This window comes from Tyto alba, unplaced genomic scaffold, assembly GCF_018691265.1.
Source record: "Tyto alba isolate M040663 unplaced genomic scaffold, T.alba_DEE_v4.0 Super-Scaffold_46, whole genome shotgun sequence".
In the NCBI taxonomy this organism is placed as follows: Eukaryota; Metazoa; Chordata; class Aves; order Strigiformes; family Tytonidae; genus Tyto; species Tyto alba.
This window is the reverse complement of record NW_024881322.1, coordinates 4,262,165-4,280,231: the sequence shown is the minus strand read 5'-3', so window position 1 is coordinate 4,280,231 and position 18,067 is coordinate 4,262,165. Positions and strand designations below refer to the sequence as shown.

Here is an 18,067-nt window from a genome sequence, read left to right as displayed (position 1 = left end):
CCCAGGTGGAAGTAAGATCATCTGTCCTCTCCCAGATGACACTTTAATGTTAGGCCTTTATCACCACAACATCTCCTAAAGAAGCACACCTCCCATTTTACAGATGAAAAGATTGAAACTGTCAAAGGGATCTGGGTAGGACACACCACACCAGCAGCCACAAATATGGTAGCAGCTTCCTGTGAAAAACCCACCAACAATCAAACCCTCCTGTGTACCCCAAGGTTGTATTCATCTTCACAGACTCCCAGGCTGAAGACAAGAGCCAGGGCCTCCAAGACCACAGGTGACTGCTTAAACATGATACAGGACAGGGAGGATTAAGTTATCATCTCTGTCACTGTTACTCTGACAGAGCTGCTGGTGGAGCAGCCAGAACCCGGACACGCTCTGCTCTCAGCACACCTTCCTGCCATTTTCTATCCCCATCCCCACTTGCCGTGCAGAGGGCCACGGGGCCTCCTGCATGCCTGGGAGAGCCCCTGCAGTCACAACTCAGCCTGAAGGTAGAGGCCCTGTCAGCAGTGACTTGTCCTGAGAAGGGTGGAGGAAAAGGAAGAGTGTCCCTTTTTCCTGTCTGTTGACACAAACAGGGTAGTCATAACCAGCAAGTCTCATAGATGTCTTAGGAAATTAAGATGCTAATACCACAACAAAATACAGCAGGAAAAACATCCCTGAATGTGAATGTCACTGGGGCACTGAGGTATGTAAAAAGAGAAATAACTGAAATACAAAACTTGCATTTGAGGCTAAACAATGGAACTGTCAGGCACTTTGATCCATAGGGGTGAACAGCTAGTAAGTGTGTGGAAGTAACCAAAGAACAGGGCTTAAGATATCCAAGCATTTCACTGCCTTCATGGATTATGCACCCGTTTACAAGTGGGCGACAGTTGTTCCAGAACTGATGAGAACATCTCAGTTCACAAACAGGATTACAGCAGGACTGGTCCCTGCAGCTGCCTTTGCCTTAAGCTTCCACTTTCCGGTATGTTCAGAGACTTTCTGCTTTCCTAAAAACCCTGGAGAACCAAAATCTACAAACTAAAGTCCTAGTACTTCATGGAAAGAACTCCACAAGGAAGCAGCAGCAGCTTCTACAATCTTGATCAAAACAGCAGTTTTGATCCAAGCTGGAGCTTGTGCTTCAATTAGCCAGTCTCTGACAAACGCCCGGAGGTACCTAGCACAGCAGCATGACAGGAATGTAGCTCAGAGCCAAGGTAAAGGAGAATCAAAATCAAATCAGGGGAAATAAAAAGGTTTACTGACATTTTGAGTCCTAAAATTGTAAATAGATTGTTTTACCTCCAACACTCCCTTTAGCCATACCTGTACACCGTAGCCTCAGATTTTAAAGGGATGCAGACAGCATAAAACCCCACCCTATTCATATGATAGTAGTATAATATTAACAACTGATAGAAGCACAGTATTACTGGAAACCTTCCTCCTCTAGTGTAACCACTTAGACTGATGCTAAAGGAGCACAAAACATCTATGTTCTGGGTTGGCAGCATATCCCAGGTGTGCTAATATTCACATGGAAGTTCAGAGCAGAGCATAAAGTCTCATGAGTTATCTAAAATAACTTACACTGGAGAAAAAAAAAAAAAAAAAAAAAAAAGTGTTTCCTGACAGCATAGGCCATAGGACTGAAAAAATGTCTGCTGGCCAATTTAAACACTTCCTTAAAATTGTTTTTTGATTAGTACTTAAATACCCTGGTCTGATTTTCCCTGTGGAAAAGAACAATTTTTACCTTGTCTCTCATCTGATTACGGTATCATCAGAGGGCCCAGCAGAGCATTAGTAACACATGGCTGTGGGCCAGGCATGCCAGGCATTTACTGTTTCAAATGTTGCTCTGAGGGCTACTGCTGCTACTGACAGGGAGGTGGGGGGAGAGAGAAGAAAGCAATATGAATCATCTTTCTCAGTTTCAACATGAACCACTGCACGCAATAGTGAAAGTGTGATGAATACACTGAGTTTACTTGCACAAAACCATTCCAACTCCTCCAGGTGTCATATGCAACAATTTAAAGTTCAATAGGAAGGACTTCTTCATGCCCTCGGCAGCTTGAAAATTCATGGAAGGACTACTGAATCTAGGCATATTTATCAAGGGCACAGCAGCAAGAGGAAGAGGTTCAAACCTGATTTGAGTTGTTTTTTTTTTTTTGTTTTGTTTTGTGTTTTTTTTTGTTGTTTTTTTTTTTTTGTAGTATAAGACTTGATATTGTATTTATTTGAATAGTAATAAAAAACAAGGTGTTTAATTTTTGCCCCATTAATCCCACCAATAAATCAATGTATCATTTCCCATAGCCTCCCTTCTCACCCCACCTCTGTGGAGGTTACAACACCCCCATAAATAGCTGATATGACAATTAATACACACAAGAAGGTAACAGTTTCAGTGAAAAAGCCAAAAGTATCTGTTGGGAGAGGAACATCTGCAAACCTACTAACACAGTTGCTACTCGCTGGAGGCCCTTCGATGATGGGAGATTTCTGACCCAGCCCTGCAGCAGCAGCTCATTTCTGTTCCCTTCCTTCCCTCTCCCAAGATCTGCTGCCTCTGTTGAGTCAAATGCTGAGTCAAGTATTTGGCAATGAGAATCTCTTTAAACAACTGAAGTGTAACCTGACTGTCACTGAGAGAAGAGCAACATCAGCCTGATAAACCAACCGCTGTTTAAAACAGTTCCACTTAAAAACATCTGCCCCCGTTCATTATGCACAGCTCTGTATCCATGTGCAGATATTTGCAAAGTGACGAAGAGAGTGGTCTTTCAGCTACTTTACACAGTATTTCAAGACATCAATAGCACTGCAGGCAGCATTCTACACCAAGATGTGCTTCTCCACCTCTAGACTTTTTCTAGAATTGCTGCTGATGCAGCCATTCCCCACAGGAACCATCTAGCCATTATGGATTCCCTGCAGCATTACCCAAGCACAGGGAGGGTTGAAGCAGGTCTAAACCCTCTCACTTGCAAAGAATTCCCAAGATGAGGCACAGTAAAAACATATGTGTTGTCACACCCATCATCCTCAAAGACAAAGGTTCTTGTGACCTTGGAGAAAAGACAAGACTAAAATATACATATATATTGGCCATAAGCAGTGAGACCCATCCCAAGTCTGGAGGGATCAGAGATGGAGGACGTTCATCATCCCAGGCAGAACCTTCCTGCCTTGGCTCATCCAGCTCTACCTTCTCTAACAGCAGAATAATGTGCTTATAACCTGTGCTGGAAGTGGACTGGAACAGTCTGCTGAGGTAGCCAACCCTGCTTCCCAAGCAAAGGGATTAAAGCTACAGTCACAAAAAGCTTCTCTTGCAACTATGACGACTCAAATCTACACCTGTACCAACGCAGCAAGTATCTGAAAGGAGCAAACACTCAAGTCAGAGGCTGAGGACTGACCAGAAAACAGCCATTTGCCAAGTGACTTAAGGTTACACAAAATAACCACCATTTCTTTACCATCAAGGTGACGGAATATACTAAAATAAAAATTAAAATATAGTCAAATAAAACCCCTCTTCTCTAATTTGTCTGAATACTTTCAACACAAAGACAAGCATGTACCTAGGAGCCCTGTGTTCCAATGGGACAAAGATATATTAGCACATAAATTAAGCAAGGACTAGAGAACTTCTTGTGTAATAACTTGACTTCATGACCTCTGTGCTAAATATATATACAGGTATAGAAATACTTATGCATGACTCCTAAAAAATGCATATAAAAGATTAAAATTAATATACAGAATATATATTTCTCTTAAGTTTATACCTGCATTAAAAGATGATTAATCAGTGACTTTATAAACTTAAAGAAATTAATTTTAATAAGCTGCTAGCTTCCCAGATTACATTTTATACATTTGACACAATCGTAACACAGTCAGAAGCCAAGAAGCTGCAAAGCCATATATAAATGTGTGTGAAGCTGTCCCAGATAACCTTACAGGAGAAAGGAAGGGGAAAGCAACTCCAATCTTCATTTTCTATTAACTCCCAGGTCTCTGCATGAACATGAGTAATAACCTAAGTGGCAAAGAACAAACAGCCAGAAGCAAGGAGCAAGGGTAAGAACAAATCATTAAAAAGTGATAAGCACCAAGGGCCCTAACTTAGCTAAAGGAAATAAAAATGCACATGCATGGGAAACCACCTCATGTCTCCTCAAAATGAATCTGGTCATATAGTTTTAGTGCTGAGTAAGTGACTGCCTCAGCACGACACCAGAGTGTCTATTAGAAAGGATGGTATTTCATCTATGTGCTTAGAGATCTGATAACCTATTTTCCCAGGTGCATCTCTCCCTCCTTCTAAAAGAGGAGACTAAACAGCAAATTAATCTTTGTGCACCTTTTTATTTTCCACTCATCCTCCTCCTTCCTCTCTCCACTCCTCCCATCCACTGTGAAAGATAAGCAGGAAAATACTGAAATAAATCTGCAACAGCAAGAACAGCTTGAGTCTGACTTGGCTCACATGAGTGAGTTTATGATATGGTCAGTCGGTGCAAAAAAAAAATGAAACAAAACAACCCCCCCCCCCCCCCGAAAAAAAAACCCAAAACTCCCAAAAAAACAGGAGGTCATGAAACTGATGTGACACACCTTTCTGGAGAGGACTTTTTGTCCACAGAGGTGTGGGTGAAAGGCTTATCTGCCCAGGGAACAAACACTGGAAACTAATCTTGCCAGTGCAAAGGGATTTAAATTCGCAACCCACATCCTACTCAATTTATGTTACAGGTGGCCAGCTGGGAGAGGGGAAACCAACAGCAAACTAAGATACAAAGCAATTTACAGCTAACTCATTCCCAGTGCATCAAAGTCTCATCAGTGGCTGCCCCGTGCAATGGACTGTGGCCATCGGGTTACTACATTTGGCTGTCTGCTTGCCAGAAGCAAATGCAAAAGCCCATCACATCCAGGAATTCATTGAGGATACAAAGCATTCCTCTTCAGAAGAGGGAGTGCAGCCCCTACACCCAAACTAAAGGAGAGCTTTTTTCCGGGATCAAAAGAAGGGATGGAGCCAGATGGTTTCAAATTCCTTCAAGGCATTTGCAATTGCCAAGGTATTTTACACAGCCTGTGCTTAGATGTTACACTGGTTACCAGTCACCCAAAATTCACATACAATTTAAAACTACACATGGGTTTCTAAGCTTAAAGAAATCAGGGTCTGAACTCTCCATTGGCTACCACTCTTGGAACAAAACATATTCATGCTAGTACACCACTGAAGGGAACTGAACTGTCAAGAATAAGTGTTATTCAAAGAACAGTATGCAAAATTGGGCTCTAAAACATAATAAATGAAATTTTAGCTCCAAAAGCAGTGAAAAACTCACAGCATGGTTTTGAGAAGACTGTAGCAGAAACACCCCAAACAGGCTGGTTTTGAAGACTGAAGCTCTGAGAAGGGAGAGTAAAGCTTATTTTTCAGTGCTAGCCACAAGACTTCATACAGAAATCTTAAAAACTGTATGGTCTACTGATCACTGTATCAGTGAGCATAACTAGAATACAAAAGATCTGTGTGCAAGCCCACTTCATACAAGAGGTACACGAAGCACAACTAGGAAACTCATTATAATTCCTCGGCTTCATGCAAGCATGGTCCTAGCATCTACACAGCCCTAAGCTGAGGAAACAGATGGTTCTCAAACAGAAGTAGCCTATGCCAAATTTACACAACAAGGACTTCCAATCAAGGACCCAAATCACAGAGTTCAGCTCCTTTTTGCTCCTTGAGCAACAAATAAGCAGGCAGATCAGACTTCAGAGACATCTTACCCTGCTAATTACATGATAACAGTTTAAAACAGAGATTGTATCACACCCACTGTCTCTCAAGAGCAAAAATACATGTGTAATCAAATTGTTAAGGTAAACCAGTAAAAAGATGGAAAGTAAATTAACACCATACGCAAAGAAATCTTTGCAACCAAAAAATGAAACCATTTTTACTGAGAATTATATCTTCTCAGTTGAACTTTGGCAAGTAAGCTGGATGGTACAAACCCCCCTTTTTCACAAATACAAAAAACCCCCTCCTATTATCAAATAAACTCTTATTCTTCTCATCTTTAATCCCCATCTCCATATATCCCCTCTCCACAAAAGAACATTGTTTAACATCAAAATGCCCCTTGGTCCCTTTTTACACACCTGTGGTCTTCAGAACATCTAGCAGCTGAAGAAGTGGCTCCTGGATGCAACTGTGCAGGAGACCAGCTGTCAATAATTATCTAGATCTCTCTCAGTTTTACAAGGTAAAGTCAAAGGCCAGGGGAAGAGAAGTACACTCGCATGTGTGTTTTGAAAGGACGAGGCAAAATATTTTACAATAGAGAAGGGAAACATTGGTTGGTTCAGATGTAAGAATTGTACAGCACAGCCTCTCAGGTATGACAAAGCAAGCTTTGGCGTGTGAGACAGTCAAATGGCACTGAAAGCTGCAGGCAGGATGGGAAAAGTTAGTGAAACTTTTCAGCTGTTGGTGGAAAAAGCTTTAAGAGCTGAAGGGGGAAATTACTGAGCCCTTTGCTTACAAAGCATTCCTAAGGAAAACTTCCAAGTCCAAATAGCCAACTATGCTTAAACTCAGGTGTCTCTCTTCTCAAACATAAAGCAAACCAAAAGAATATAGAAGACATGGGACTGAAATAAAGGGAAGGAAGAAAAGGAATGTGTAGGAAGGGAACAGAGAACAAAAAGAAGACACACTTGGATAAAAGCTGTACAGCAGAAGAATGTGTAACCATCAAAGACTGCTCCAGAGAAAAAAAGACCAGACCAGAAGATTATCTTTTTGATTTGTGTTTATCAGTAAAGCACCAAGGAATTTCCAGTCATGAGCTCTCATCCCACTGTATGAAGTAAACAAAATCACCTAAAACACAGGAGATGGATGTGAGAATTGCAGTGCCAGCTGCAATGCTGTGGGACCAGTTGGAGGTAATTCGGTGAAAGCAAATGAAGCTATAAAATCAGTACATCAGGAAAACTCAGCCACTCTCTCTCTTTTAGAGTCTCAAGGATGCAAGAGGGATGACATCTAATTCAGCACCAAAAAAACCCAGAATACACTGCTTCCTCAGAAAGCACACACACCATCAAATTCAAAGGAGCAAGAAACAGCATGAAAATGAACTAAAGTAGAGGAAAGAAAACAGAGCAAAAGAGTGCTTCCACTGAAGGACAACCAGAATAAGAACCAGATGAAGAAAAAAATCTAGACCACTCTGCCTACTGCACACTGCCATGAGCAGCCAAAAAAAAAAAAACCAACCCAAACAAAAAACAGTCCTCCTTCAGCCACTTTTCCAAGACGTTTCTTTTTTAGGCTGGCGGAGAGCAAGCCAGCGTACAGAGTTTTGGTCCAAAGGCTTTTACACTGGATAGGAAGGAAAGGGGTTGAATTGTAAATTATTGAAAATTTCTACATATTTCCCTGTTTGCAAGGGAGGAACAGTTATGCACTCCCTTGTAATGTCCTCAGTCTCCTCTAATGCTTCAGCCCTTCTAGGCAGAGGCACCATACTACCACACCACCTACTACATACAAGGTGTTCTTCTGCTCATGATTAGCAGATATGGGGAGAGTGTGAAAAGTGAGGGGGGGGAAGTGGATAGATGCACTACAAGGTAGCAAATACCAAACCATTAGGGTTTCCATCTGCATCAATTCACACTCCAAAGTCAAGGACAGTAACACAGAAGAGCAACAGCAACAACTGTACTACGGAGAGACTGCTCTTCCAGATGACTGGAAAAGGCTCCTTTCCTTTTCCTCCTTCAAGTCACTAAAAGAAATCAATCCTCCTTTCATTGCAAGAGCTTTGCTTACCCCACACAGTGTGGTGCCAGGTAGATACACCCAGTGGAAGCAACGCTTCTGCTTAGATATAAGCACATGCTTAACTCCTGGCTGTATCGGCACTTTTAACCACACATCCTTGTGGGCCAAGGATTTCCATTCTCATACATCTTTAAACTTTCCAGGGTATGTAATTTATCATTCTGCTTGTGATAAAGGATGGCAACACCCTGCTTGTTTCTCTTGCTCTCAGTACACTGCAGAAAACAAAAATATAGATTTCTCAATAGCAAGGTGGAAGACACTGATATCCCTTTTCCCCCCTCCGATAATTTAGCTATAGCATATCATCACCAGGCTTGAATCAGAAAAAGGGGAAAAAGACTCAAAGAGAAAAGAAAAAAAAAAGTGGGGGAAAGGATACTTACTGCAATAGAAACAAACAAACATAAAATATTTGCAGGTCACATATGAAAAGAAAGAACATCTATATTAAATATGATCTCAGAAGAACTGACTAGCATAAATCCATGTGCAGTTCCACATATTTCAGCCTAAATACGGAAAATACACATTACTGAGTTTATGAAGGGCTTAGTTTTATCAGTACTATTTATACACATTTTCTTGGTTCATTTTAGACATATCACTTATACTGCACACACACTATAAATACAAAATGCATAGCAGTGCATTTATGTGTCACAGAAACAAGATTTTAAACCAACACACTTGAGTGCTCACTGATTTTGAAAGACAACAGCTCCCTATATTTTTTAACACGTTTCTAAATTATATATGGGCTGTGTATCCCTCCAGACAAATGAACACTGATAAATTACGCTCTGTCTCTAGCCAGGCACTTCAAGTGATCTCCACCCTCCCACCTCCTCATCACATGAAATAAAGATGAAGCACAGCACGTCAGTCACACTGCAGATCCATTCAGCAGCCGCCTCTACCTGAAACAACAGAATAGATGTGTCAAGATCTTCATCAGTCTCCACTATCAGAAGCTGAAATTTTTGCTGCAATGGACTCAGGCAACACCTGAGAGGGTGCTGGCTAGTCCATGCCCTACACAGCCAGCATTATGCTAGGCTGCATCCAGCTCCTCTCATCAGTCTCTCCCGATGGGATTGCTCTCCTTCCTAACTGACTATCTTTTATGCCTGGACAAGTGATTTTGGCTGCATCTGTGGACTGCGATACGTTTAACGAACAGCGCAGCGTGCTCCATGACCCGGCTGCTCCCCCGCCACGTGCCTGCAGGAATGCCGCCTGGAGTATTAAACCCACTGCATGTGCTTGAGCACACACACTCCTTTCTGACCTGCTTCATTACCCTTTTCCCAGTAAGCTCACTCAGAGTTAATTTAATGTGTTTAAGGGCTGAAGACCAGCCTCTCCTCCCTGCAGTGCTATCAAACATGTTACAGGCAGAGAATCTGGCCATATTCCATCTATGGGGTTTCCTCCAAAGTCCACTTCTGACAACAGCTGAGCCGATGATGATCAGTATGAGAACAGTGTTCCACCCAACACAATGCACCACCACCATGGAGAGTTGCTGTACCCTCACACCGACCCTCGCGTACCCCAATCCCTCCCCTACAACAGCATAGTAGCTGGATCATTTCCAAGTCTCCTTATCTGATACTCAAGTATGGAACTGCAAAAAATCAGAACATAAAACAGTGGTTACTTTTTCCTATATTCAAGCTCTACTGGCCTGGTCAGCTTAGCATGGTATCTCCCTACAGCTACAGAAGGGTGCTCACAGTCCTCAGGCCAGGAAGCAGCACCAAGGAGACACAGGAGTAAGTAGAGGCAAGTAAATTCCAGTTTCTTCCTTATCAAACTGCAGCAAGAGTCCCCTGAGCTTGGGGACTGCCATCTTCAGCTTCAAACCCCCGCGGAAGAAAGTTTTTTTCCTTTCCAAGGGTGCTTTCCAATTTCATCAATATTTAGGCAGGATCTAACAAGCAGGAAGCCCAGTATAAGCACCACGGCTTTGAGAGGGAGAGGGAGGAGAGTCTGTGTTCAGAACCACACCTGGATGTGTCTCTGCAGTGCAATTCCATCTCTGTTTACAAACAGGCTTCCTTCCAACTCATTCATAAGTACCTGTACTATGCTTTCTACCAGTACTACGTAAACTAAGAACCTTTAAAGTTCAAACACAAATCACTTCTTTACTGATCTGGCCAATTAAAAAATGAAGAATGATAACAAGTTGTGAAATTTATCTTGTCACCAGACTAATTGCTACTCAGGGCTTCAAATTATGGCAGAAAAAATGGAGAACAAAACGGAACTGTTTATAGCTTGTTTGGATTCCAGATTACAAAGTACAGCATTATCTTTCTCAATGTGTGAGGAAATGCAATTGCACTATGGACCTCTACATCAAAAAAAAATCTGCTTTAATTATTTGGGTATTAAACCAGCAAGAAAAGAATTACTGTAGTTATTTCAGAGTTGCTTATTGCTTTCATATACATGATCTGTCTGCAAAGGTTAATACTAATTTGCCAAAAATCTTAGCTCATTTTACTACAGAATTAGGATTAGAATAGTGGGACAGTACAATTATTAGGATACCTGGTGGTAAGATCTCCTTTCTAAGGGGGGACTGGGGAAGTATTGAGGAGTAAAGGAGGAAAGAAAGGCTGCAATTTAAGTAAGTGTGAGAGTGTCCACAGATGGACAGTTAAGGATAGAGAAAGATTAAGTGAGAACTCAGTATTAAAGAGGAAAAAAAAAAAAAAAAATCAGTGACAAAACTAGGAGTGGACTACAAACCTTCCAAGTTTAATTACAGGACCTTAAACCGAGTGCATCTAAGTGCACCTAAAGCTCACTCACCTTTCTTTACTGAAAAAGTCAACCATAGGTACCAGAAATGAAATCCCACCAATCAAGAATAATCAAGATTACATTTTTAATGCTAACTCTGCCCCTCTCTTCTTTCCCCCCAGCTTCCAACTTCCCATCTCAGGGCTGTCAGTAGTTGTCAGCACATCATATGAGAAACTCATCTGAACATACAATATAACTTGACAGGCAATACATCAGAAAAGCTAGATGTGACAATGGCAAATTCCACCAGATGGTCCTGGATCATATCCATCCATTAAAAAAAAAAAAAAAAAGAAAAAAAAAAAATACACAGAAAAGCAGAACTCTGAAGAAAAAAAAAAAAAAAAAACAACAACAAACAACAATATCTGGTATATGCACTGTTTCACCCTTTGTCCTATCCATGCCAGCAAAGGCAACACACAATAGCTCTCCCTCATTTCCTCACCTTAATAGCAATATGTGTATTTCATCCTCCTACCCTAAAAAAAAGGCTTCTAAATAAAGATATCAGTCCATTAAAAAGCAGTATGTACTAGCAATAATGGCATTTCCCAACTGAGAAAACTCTCTCAATGACTCTGGAGTCTGGTCCTACTCCAGCATCAACATGGTCTCCAAGTACACCAAATCCAAGCAGTTAGCCCTGGGAGTAGCTGTGAACTTGGAACACTTTCAAGACTCCCTGTTTGCCAGCCTTCCCATCTCCCTGTTACTCCTTCAGGCATCACGAAGTCTGTTTGGATTCAAGCTGCCTACAAACCTCATCAGCCTTTGCAATGGCCCTTTTGGAACAGGCCTTGGATTGCCTTGGCCTCTATCAATCACAAAAACCTGTGAAGGCAGCTGAGCCCTGCAGGTCAAACACTGGCTGTCCACATCTAACCTCGATGCAGGTAAAACTGCCCTTGATACATGCAAACCTCAAACCACCTTCCAGCAGGATGGGAGCACAACCGACTCCTGATTCTGGCCTCAAGCCCCCACAAAACACAGTGCTGAGGCAGGCCCAGGGTCAGGACTCTGTGCCACCCTCTGGGAGGTCAGCGCAGTCCCATGGCACGAAGAACCAGGTTCAGAGGCAGCTCTGGGGGTTAATTCACTGCCAGGGAAACACTGAAGCTGTCACTGCACTTCAAGTGAGCGTCACCAGCCTGGCCACAGCAGCAGCTCAGCTGGGACAAAAGTGACAGGCCTGTGAAACATAAATCAAACCTGGGCAGGCTATCACTGCTCAAGCGAGACCTTCAGGGACACCATGCCTTGCTCCTGTTCTGCTCCTACCTTCAATAGCTGTGTGCAGATGTACATGTTTTATTCTGAAAAGTAATCATGTGTAACTGGAAAAAAATACCAATACCATCTATCCTTGTCCTCCCAATTACACATGCTCTGAAGTAAAAGGTTTTTAGTCAAATATATTTTAAATTGGTAAAGCAAGCAGATATGAATCTGAATGCACAGAGGGAACGAAGACAGTGAATAACATGGTGTTAATTTACCAAACATTTAACAGGACAGGATAGTGCTTCCAAGTTCTTTGGAAATCTGAGAGCTTCTTCAAATACAAAGCTGTGACTGTGGTAGAAAGCAGATCTACTCCCTGCCAGTGCACAAGCTGCACTCCACGGTTTAGGACTGAAGACACCTCTCTTTGGGCCACTGTGGCAAAATCAGTTTCCACCAAGAAACTACACTGAGACTTTAACAAAAGAGTATTTTGGTATATTATAAATACCTATTTTCCTTCCATTGCAAACTGTCCTTTGCTGTTAAACAAAGTACACCCATTTCCTGATTGAGAAACACCGGTGAGGGGGAATACTCCCAGTGCACTGGTGGGGAACTGGGCAGCAGTTGTGCTTCAGAAACTGCAAGTGAGTGGACTGAGCTCCAGAGATTACTAACGAAAAGAGCTTTTTTAGCAATGGTTGATTGTTACTTGCTGACTTCTGAAGAAGCAGTTTATTGTCTCCATCCAATCTATTTTACAGTTATCACCTTTAACACAGAGAGGAAGCTACTTTTACATCACAGATCCCAGAACAAAAGGCTTACAAGAAAGTCAATTCTCCTCTCCTCCTCAAACCAACAAGGAATATCCAATTTTTCACTCTGTCTTTGTCATTTTACATAAAAAGTCAGTGACATTTTCAAGTTTTGGTGCTGTGTACCAGTTTCCAATGCTGCAGAGGAACATAATTACATTTACAGACACTTTTGACTGGAACTTAAATGTTGTGACAGCACACAACGGTCTGCCAGAGATAAGAAAAACAGGCATTTAGCTCAAAATGTATGTTCTGATTAAACTTAAAATGGACAGCACCTTTTTAGTGGAGTGCCTTTTGGCATCTAGAAGTTTTTCTATAAATACTAGACTATGATTTTTCAAAACATCAACCTTCTACAGAGAGAAAAATAAACAACTTACTATTTAATTGTTCTAAGCTGAAATACTGTAAAACAGAAGGCATACAAATAATATGTATTTAATAAAATTGGCAAAATGTCACCTCCCATTTTTATATTTAATTATATCTCATTAGAAAAGCAAAAATACTGCAAATCAAAGTCCAAGAATCAGCTGTTTACTTTATTTATAGGAATTTCTGTAGCGCTTATCACCATAGCAACCAGGATCCTTTTTTTTCTTCTTGTTCAAAGGAAAAGTTGTAATTTTGAAATGTGATCCTTTGATGTTACAGTGCAAATAGGAACTTATGTCCTATGCTGCAAACATTTAGGCAGGTGCTTAAAGTACATGAATAGACGTAAGCCAAAGGCATGGTGAAAGAGAAAGAAACAGGGAAAGGGAAAAGGAAAGGAACCCAGAATCAAGTGAGAATGAGGGAACAAGGGCAAGAGTAAAGGGCTTTCCTATGAAAATTCACAGTGCACTGGGTCCTACTATATGCCACAATCTCCCCGGCTCTTTTTTTTCTGTAATAGTGACTGATTCATGGAGCACAGTTCAGTCAATCAAGAGCGATCAACAAGTTCCCAATTTTGCTGAGGACACCAGTGAACATTCTCAAGCAAGGGTTTCTAAGGGGAGAGTAGCTTACAAATGAGGCTGCAGAGGGCTGCCACTCTTTTGGGAGCAGAGAAGTTGGGAGCCTCACTTTGACTGCTACTCTCTTCTGATCCCCCAGCAATTAGCCATTATCAAATTCTCACAGAATTAATAGACCTTTTAAAAAAAATGCCATTTGCTCACAAAACATGAAAGAAATTAGTAAGTGAGAACACTGTTCCTGCATACACCATTATAGAATGAATTACTAGGTATGCCATGCAACTGCAGTTTCCCTGTGATACTCCTGGTGTGCACCAGCACACAACTACTTTTCAGACCCTCAAAAGAGATTTAAACTGGTTTTATACTATTTCATCTGGCTGCTTCCCATCACCATATAGATTATACACGCACATGCACAATGTAGCACTTCAGATCCTTTTAAAAGCTAATGAACTTCTAATTGGAACTGAAACAAAAAAGAAAGAGATCTTTGGCCTGCTGTCATTTTGTCACATAAGAGATCTTATCATCGAGATTTCCTCAAGACACAGGTCTGTGAAGTTATTACCTTCAACTCTGCAGTTAGTTCGATCCTATCTTCTTCATAAACCAATACTGTCCAAAGCAGTTAAATAAGGAGCGTTCAGCTGTTCCTAAACCAAATACAAAAATCTTTACACAAGACTGGTGGTTATTTTGTAGTCTTTTTTTTAAGCTGTTTTTTAAATAGGGCAGAAGCTCTATGCATGACAGCAGGAAAAGTGACAAGTTCCTTATCTGAAAAGCACCAGCAGGCACTGTTATCAGAGCAGACCAGCTCTTTTAAAGTAAACTGATGAAGCTATTTTTAAAAACACCTAATAACATCACAAAAGAGAATCTGATCTCTGCAAAGGTGAGCCACACAGCTCAGTACTCCTGGGAGGCAGCTAATGAAACTGAAGCTTGTCAGACACAGACTGCGTCCAGTAATTGGCTTTGAAAACTCGCAGTTTAAATTCCACCACGCTGAGTTCAATGTCCCACTCACAGCTTGCTCCACACGCAGGCAGAGCCGAGGGCTGTCTAGCATGACCAAATGTGAGCAGCTGCCTTTCCACTGCCTGTGCCACCAGGCCCAGCCTGGGTACTTGGAGAACAAAGTAAGAAATCTACTTTCTTCCAGCACTTCACACCTACCAGTTCACTTCCAGGACAGGGAGAGACAGTTGCAGGAGGAAGAAGGCAGAACAGTGTCGGAGCAGGCGGCGTGCTGATGGAGGAGGGAACACGCCCTACCACAGAAGGTGAAGTAAAGGGGTGAAGACCTAAAAGGATAAGGAAGATGGTCCCATGTCACACATCCATCCAGCACAGCAAAACCACTGACTGATACTAACCCTCTTCCAGTGCTCTGTGCCGACTGTGCAAAGTCCTTGGGAATAGCCACTGACTTCCCCAGAAAGGCAGCCAACAAAACAGGGTGTCACCCAATTTCCCCAGAACTCCACTTACCCTTCCTAACCCACTCCTCCCTGAGCTCTATGGACCCACAGACACATTTTATCCCTCAATCTGAACCACAAAACTGAATTCTGCAGCCATCTTGGATAACAACCAAAGAAATTACTGTCCCACAGTGTGAGAAGGCTAAATTTTGTCTGTACAGCTGAGAATCTCTGCTCTGGTTCTCGATCTGTGGATTAAAGCTCTACTTTGCACCACCTTCTTTTCCATGATTCTTCCTGCCTCCCACTACTTCCTAGAAAAATCCATTCCTTCACAGCCTAGATACGCTTCGGTTGGAAAAGCCATTTTAAATAGAAAGCAGGTTCCTTCTGCTGAGAGAAGTCATCTATGGCGTTGTTTATTTGAATAAAATTATAGTTTTACTAGTGGAGGATCTCTAAGCCTCTATGTTTTAAAACACCTCCTGAACACCTTGGTGGGTTAGAGCACAGGCCAGATACAAATCTATTAAAAACTCTGGGGACTAGTAACTGAATGTGGACTGCTGTCATAGGGAACTGCTTAAACCAACAGCACTTACCAAAGACTTCAAAGCAACATTTAAGAGAAGGGGGTGAGAATAAGGGGAATAAGAATACCCAGTTTTCAGATGGTTGAAGCAAACCTTGGTAAGTTCACAGTGAGATGCAACTCAGGAGATTGGAAATTTAACTGGAGAAAGACTTCCATATAGTCAATCCATTTTGTATGTCGCTTAATAGAGAATGGGCTCTAGGTAATTAGTCCCAAAACATTAACCAGGAACCTAGAACGAATGTTCATGGCATGTTTCACAAGTATTAGAGGATGAACTCCCACTTTGATGACAGCTAATTAAAACACGAAATTGAGACTCCAAGTAAAATTGCCACCTTGCAATCATAAACCGTTCAGAATGCACTCCTGCAGAAAAGCAGACTGCAAAGCAGGTTTCCTGTATCTAGTTCATGCTTTTGGTATCTATCACATTTTGGAAGATTATATTGCAAAACAAACACCCTGTCTTGCGATTGATGTGTTTAGCATACGTCAGATTTGTTTGGGGGAGAAGGTCCTCCCAGAGAATAAGAGCTCTTCTGGTTGTCAGTTAACTAAGTCAAGGCTTGAGTTAACAAGCCAATCTATCAGTTCGAGTGTTTTGAGATCACTAATAAAAGGAGCCATTACTGTTTTATTACCAAAGGCAACATATTCTCCTGAATCAGCAGTCACCGTATAAAAATCAGCATTTGTCAATAGTTATCCAACTATGATACTGGTGTGAAAACACCAATATGTTCCCTTGCCTTTACCAGTTGTTCAGATGCAGTCATTATTCTCATCACTAGATTAGTGTGCCTCTGCATTTTTTTTCAAAGCAGCAGCCATTATTTTAAATAACCCATTTAAACATTGGGTTAATAGAGAGGGGCTGGAAGGAAGCAAGGGGACACAAGCAGCCTGGTAAGTCTGACCTCAGAACATGCAGGTGGAACGCACCCAGAGCTGCCATACACAAGAGAAACTTTTCCACCATGCTTAGTCAGCACACAATAATTAAAAGGGGGAAGATGCGATAAATTCAGCATCCGTATCCACTGGGGCCAAATTCACAAGGACTGCTAAGCTTTCAAAGCTGAAGACAGGTGTCTAGGGGGGTTCCCAAGGCAATCAGCCATCAAGGAAAACCGCCAGGAGCACATAATTACATCTTTGCTTGCCCTGGTAGGCTTTAAAACTGCAGCGTCTTTGACCTCTAGGGAGGTTATTAGAGTTTTAATTGAGCCGCGTTTCTGTGGTGCAAGCAGCTCCCTACAAGAGCTAACCCTCACAGCGTCGCCGGCCCCTGCTACCGGCCCGGCCCGCCTTCGCTACCCAGCTTGGAGAACAGAGGTTTCCGCCCCACCCGGGGAGGGCTTTCCGTGGGTTAATACCCCACCGCCCCACCGTGGAGTCGCCGCCGACCACCAGAGACATCGCCCCGCTCCCCCCCCGCCCAACCACTTTTCCCTCAGAAAAGAGGCGGCAGCCGCCCCCCCACCCCTCCTCCCTCCGCCGGTGCCCGGCCCGGGCCGCCCCCGCCCCGCTCCGCCTCACCTGCCGCCCGCGGCGCCGACAGCAGCAACCGCCCCCTCAACCCAACCCGGCCCGGCCCGGCCCGGCCCTACCGCCTCCCCCACAGCCTCCCCGCCCGCGGCGGGCGGTGCCGGCGGGCGCTGTCGCCCGAGGGGCCGGGGCGGGGCCGGCGCCGCCTCCCCGCGCTGCCGGCGGCGGAGGGCAGCGCTGGGCCGGGGGGGGGGGGGGGGCGGGCGGCCCCTCGCCCGCCGGGCCCCGGCAGCGCGGCGGCGGCTGCGCATGCTCAGTGCCGGCCGCCGCGAAAGGCACGCTGGGGGATGTAGTCGGCGGGCGCGCCGGTGTCCCCTCAGGGTGGGCTTCCCGCCGGGGGTTTGTGGGGCCGGTCCCAGTCACCCCTGCTGCCACCTCCGGCCGGTGGTTTCCCCTCACAGCTTTCTCCCCAGGCTGCGCGGTCCTTGCCTCCCCAACCGGTCAATTTACTTAACCCCTCTGCCTCTCCCAGTCGCCCGCGGCGCTCAGCCCCTCTCCTCACCTCAAATCTCCTTCAACCTCCACCTCGCTTTTCTGCTGTCCTCTCACCGCCTTCCCACACTGACCTTCCCCTCTCCCTCAGGGTCCCTCCCTGACCCTCAGCTTTTCTCTGCCCAAAAGCCTCCTCACTTGCTGCCCACACTCCCCGGCCTCTTGATTTCTTCCACTCAGAATATACGTGCTAAAGCAGAGGGCAACTATCATTATCGTGACTACATGGCTTCCAATCTGCCAGAAAAACCTGACAGGTA

At 43.5% G+C, this 18,067-nt stretch overlaps 1 protein-coding gene across 2 annotated transcripts in view; it reads right to left on the bottom strand.

The window, feature by feature from the left end:
• POMGNT2 (protein O-linked mannose N-acetylglucosaminyltransferase 2 (beta 1,4-)) overlaps positions 1–17,420 on the bottom strand; it is a 33,035-nt gene extending 15,615 nt beyond the window's left edge. Inside the window, exons 1-2 of one of the 2 annotated variants that reach the window (XM_032991255.2) lie at positions 17,307–17,420; positions 14,922–15,049 (exon numbers count right to left, since the gene is read on the bottom strand). The gene's annotated coding sequence lies outside the window, so the exon portion shown is untranslated. The remainder of the gene's footprint in view (positions 1–14,921; positions 15,050–17,306) is intronic. The other variant, XM_032991259.2, reaches the window with a different exon arrangement.
• Between the last annotated feature and the right edge of the window lie 647 nt (positions 17,421–18,067).